Source organism: Pteropus vampyrus, unplaced genomic scaffold, assembly GCF_000151845.1.
Source record: "Pteropus vampyrus isolate Shadow unplaced genomic scaffold, Pvam_2.0 Scaffold102, whole genome shotgun sequence".
Taxonomy (NCBI): Eukaryota; Metazoa; Chordata; class Mammalia; order Chiroptera; family Pteropodidae; genus Pteropus; species Pteropus vampyrus.
In genome coordinates, this window is record NW_011888883.1 from 4041746 (window position 1) to 4046880 (window position 5135).

A 5135-nucleotide genomic window follows, 5' to 3' on the forward strand; every position below is an offset into this window, starting at 1 on the left:
GAACCTTAGAGAAGCCACTGCCTTAATTTAATTGCAGCCACATCTGAATGTTGTAGCGCTGGTCTAGGTCTCCCAGATCACTCTCATTGATTTTTAGTCTCGGCTATCACATAGATAAGGACATTTCTGTTGTTTAGTCCTGCAGTGTCTGCCAGTGGCAGTCCTGATCTTGGCTTCTAACATCTCTGATCCCCTATGGCTGAAGACATGACTCTTGCATCTGGATCTCCTTGATGCCATTGGCTCCGTGAGAGTTTCTACAGCAGACTGTTATTTGGTCATTGATCTGTCTGTTCAGGCTTACATTGATTTCCTGATGCTTGAATGTCTATCCTGACATTGGTCCACACTACTTTTGCATTTTTTACCTTTAGAGGTCTCCTGGACCTCTACCCAAAATGTGCCTACATATTTTATCTCATTCCCATTTGCTATTGTCTGAATGTTGTGTTCTCCCAAAATCACATGTAGGAGTCTTAAAGCCCAGTGTGATGATGTTAGAAGGTAAGGCCTTTGGGAGATGATTAGGTTATGAGGGTGGAGCCCAAATGAATGAGATTAGTGCCCTTATAAGAAGAGATCCCAGAGGACTCCCTAGCTCTTTCCACCATGTAAGGATACAATGAAAAGTATACAACCTAGAAGAAGGTCCTCACCAACCATGCTGGCACAAATCTTGGATTCTAGCCTCCAGAACTGTGAGCAGTTATTTTCTACTCTTTACAAGTCATCGGTCCAAACAACTCAGACACCATTTATTCTCATTTAAAGTATTACTTGAACCTTAATTAAAGCACACTAATGCAGCGATTCTCGGAATGTGGTTCCTGGACCAGCAGAATAAACATCACCTGTAAACTGGTTAGATGTGCACATTCTTAGGCCTTATTCTAGACCTACTGAATTATAACTCTGAGAATGGGGCTCAACAATTTGTATTTTAACAAGCCTTCCAATAAATTCTCATGACTGCTAAAAAGTTTGAGAACAACTACACCAATGATACTAATGAATATTTATTTGAAAGAAATGTATTTGTCATTTTCTTTTAAGTTCAGAAACTATGAGAAGCACTTTGAATAAATCACTGCAAAGGAGAGATAATAGACTGAGTTATTAGGTCCAGTTTGGGCTTGAAAGCAAAGCTTGAAACAAAAATTTAAATGCAGGTAATTTTTCTGGGAAATAATACCAGGAAGCAAGAGTTGGGAATCATTAAGGTCACTATTAGCAGCAGCAGAAATTTAACTTTGCCAGGGCCTCTAAGGTGAATTCAGAAAACTCCCCAGAATATTTCATCCAAAGTGTGACAGTATGGAACACTTAAACATTCTGCATTATTTGAGGGTTTGCCCAAGGACTACTAATACCCTCGCACTATTGGCTAGAGAAAACCCTGAGGCAGAAAAGTGGAATGATGCAGGGCATGCTTCTGAGGCAGGATGCTCTCTGTGCCCAGATCTGCCCACTGTGGCTGGGACTCATATGACACATGGGCTGAGAAGATGGAAAGTGAAACACCAAATACTTCTACTACAGCTTTTGTCACAAAATTACACTGAAATGTTTTTATGGTTCCAAAATGATAGACTTTAATTTTAGAAGAGAAAAGACTGGTAAGTTGCTTTTCTCATTGTTTGTTTTTAACTCATAGTAATTTTATTTTTACCAGTTATATTTGAAGTGACTAATGAGAGGTACACTTTATAAACAATTACTACTTCCTATTTGTGCCATGTTTTATAACTTGCCACAGTTATCTGCCACATGTTACACAAACTTCAACTTCCAAAAAAATTTAGATGGGAGTCAAGGTCTGAGAACATAGCTTAGATAATTGTGGATAGTTACAAAACATGATTAATAAGTCTGCTAATTAAAGAAATTTTTCCTCTGCTTCAAAAATTCAGTTTATTTCTAAACACAGAGTAGAGAATTTATGCACAGTCATAAGAAGAGAAAAAAATTTTGAATCAAACAATTTGTTTCAGTTTCTCTTCAGTTAAAAATTTCCCATTTAAAAAGAAAATTCGTATTGCTGATTCTTCTTTTCCTTTCTCAAAGAGAAAGGTAGAGTATACTTTCTTAACCCTTACCTTTGGCCCCAGCCACTAGATGTTAGCAGCCAATACACAAGCAGAGACTCGACTTCAAATCTGCAGCTGAAGCAGAACCATCCCAGCTGACCCAAAGACCATCAGTTTTAGTAGGAACCAGCCCATTTGACCTGTGAGCATGATAATAAATGCTTGACTGCTACACGCCACTGCGTTTTGGAGTGGTTTGTTTTGCAGCAACAATTGACTAATACATGTGGTAATTTTTAGTCTCTGTTACTTGCAGCCAAATTTAAACCTATATTGTTGTTTCTAGCAATTATCTAGCTTTCAGAAGAGATATCATGATATGGAATCTAGCAAACGTAGATAATAATAATAAAGAAGTCCAGCTCTGCCACATAACATTTGTACAATCATGGACATGTTATTTAACCTCTCTGATCTTGTTTCTCATCTGAAATATGACAATTATTCTATCCACATTATTGTGCTCTCTCAAAATTTATTAATATAATGTAGATAAAACACTTGCTAGGTAATACAATTATAAAAATTAACATTCATTGAAGGTTCCCCACGTGCCTGCAACTACGCTCAATCACCTGGGAAATATTCTGTTTTTATCCCCACATAACATATAAGAAAACCAGGTCTTTGTTGGTTTAAATAACTCACCCATGGATATATAATTAAAAATTGCTGAACTGGAAGTTTCACTACAAAACATATGATCTTAACTTCCAGCATTTAACATTTTCATCCGCTTCCTTTCTTATATTCTCTGTATTCCTTGTAATCTAGTTAATATTTACTTTCAGGAGAAAATCATTCTTCTATATCTGATAAGCTAAATGCACCAGCTAAATCTTTATTCTGAAAACAGTTAATTACCACCTTTTTAAGAGCAGACTCGTAGCGCCCAGGGATATCCTCGAACCTGTGGTGTTCTGGTATTTAACAACTAATTCACCTTCCCAGCCCCCATCATTTGTAGTAATTACAGACATGCAAGTATCACGAGGGCTAATTTCAAACTACCAACCTAGGAGTCACTGATCATGGCTTGGGAAGAAATGTGCATAATGGGCTCTCAGAAGTCATTATGCCATACCACTGCCCTCAAACCCACCACGTAAAGGGATTACTAACACCTAGGAAGAGTCAAAAGGCAGATTGTAAGCAATTCCATTTCCCTTCAGATGAAAAAGGCAGGAATTAGGCAGAGGAGTTACAAATTTACAGATACAAATATCCTCAGAGCCCAGACAATTAATATTACTGAAATGCAGGGCAAAAGTGTTGAGAGAGAAGATATGGTGGGGCCAGTGATGAGCCAAAGAGATAGTGTAGGCTACTGCAAAAAGGTATTCAAAGTCTGATTTGTTTAAAATCTGAGCTGACTCTACACATTCACACACACGCACACACACGCACGCACACACACACAAACAAACACACATATACATACACACACACACAAATCTATATACTAGAATAAGGTGTCGGCTACTAGTTTTCAAATTCTGCTTCTCTGTGACTCACAATTTGAGTAATTAGACTCTGTGTTTAAGGATTGTGTGCAAACCAATTATTCAGGAATGTTCAAAATAAATTCTGCTCATGTAGCCTTTATCATGGTTCTGTGAAACAATATTATCTTCACTGTAACAAAACAAACTCTTAAGTGACAAAATTCTATTGATGTCTTCATTGCCTGTTATCCTTAATTAACCCAGTATAGCAAGCCAAATGTCTGCTTTGAATTTCAAACTGCATTGTTTTGTAGATTCTATATTTCTCAGTGAACACAAAGGTGTCCTGCTTGAAAATGTGAATCTCTAAAGCAGTATTAGTTACTAAGCTACCAGCTCTATTTTCATGGTTTTAAAAAATACCTCAGACAGAGATTTGGAATGAAGATATTCCAAAATCTGGGACCAATCAAAAAATCACTCCCTAAAAATCTTGTTAGCTCCATTAAGTATTTCCATCTAAAAAAATGAGTTTTACTTTAGAACAATTCCAAATCCTCTGAATTAATTTTCCATTTTCCTTTTCACTGTTCCAGCACTTCTTTTCATATATGCCTCTGTTTTTTCCAGTCTGGCAGATGTTTTAAAATTTAAATGAGTAAATTCAAGTTTTTAAATTAATTCAGAAGGATAGGATTATACCAATCTATTCTGGCCAGTAAATTACTACTTTAAATTAAATCACCAAGTAACCAGAGTCCATATTCCTATAAAAATCACCAAAATAGACCAGAGACTGTCTAAACATTTCATAATTTTTTTGGAATTTGCTATTACCAATCTTCATAATCTACATAAATGAATGGGGTTTTGCCAAGAAATACAACCTTGAATGGTCGGCTATTCGAATCTTATCAAAACCCATCTGAAAGAAAGTGATATTTATGGCATATGGTTTGAAGCATATGCAGGCACCCATTCCTGTAAATCAAGGACTTCCACATTGTGTTCTAGAATTCTACAGTTAGGTTTTAAGAACAGAGACAGGCCAAGGTGGCAGATTTCAGAGTCTCTTACTCCCGCATAAATCAGGGGAGTTTGGCTTTATATGTTGAGGTTCTTCCAAAAATTTCATTTGCAAAGAAAGAAAGGTTTCCAATGCTTAAAAAATATGAAAATCATACTGTAATAATGCTACATTTTATATTTAAATCAATCCTGAGCGTCAGAAATCTTCATGTTTACACTATACTATGTTGATTCCAAGACGGTAATGATATTGACTACTGTTATTAAGGAGCATACTAAGAAACTATGCTGTGAAATCTTTACTGTAATTTTTGAGTAGTTACCGAGGTATTTGTCCACTTTGTACCTCAATGCTCCCATATGCAGCAACACTTGAAAAAATATTTTAGAGTTAAGAGATAAGCAAAGCTTTACCTACGATATTGGAGAAAGTATATCTAATCATATATGCCTTTTTACTCTATCTCATAGAAACTAGGAACCAAATCTGCATCACGGAAATGACCAGTTTATGTATACAAATTTCTGACTTGTTTGGGTTTCTATTCTTGTCTTCATATATTAATTTATATTT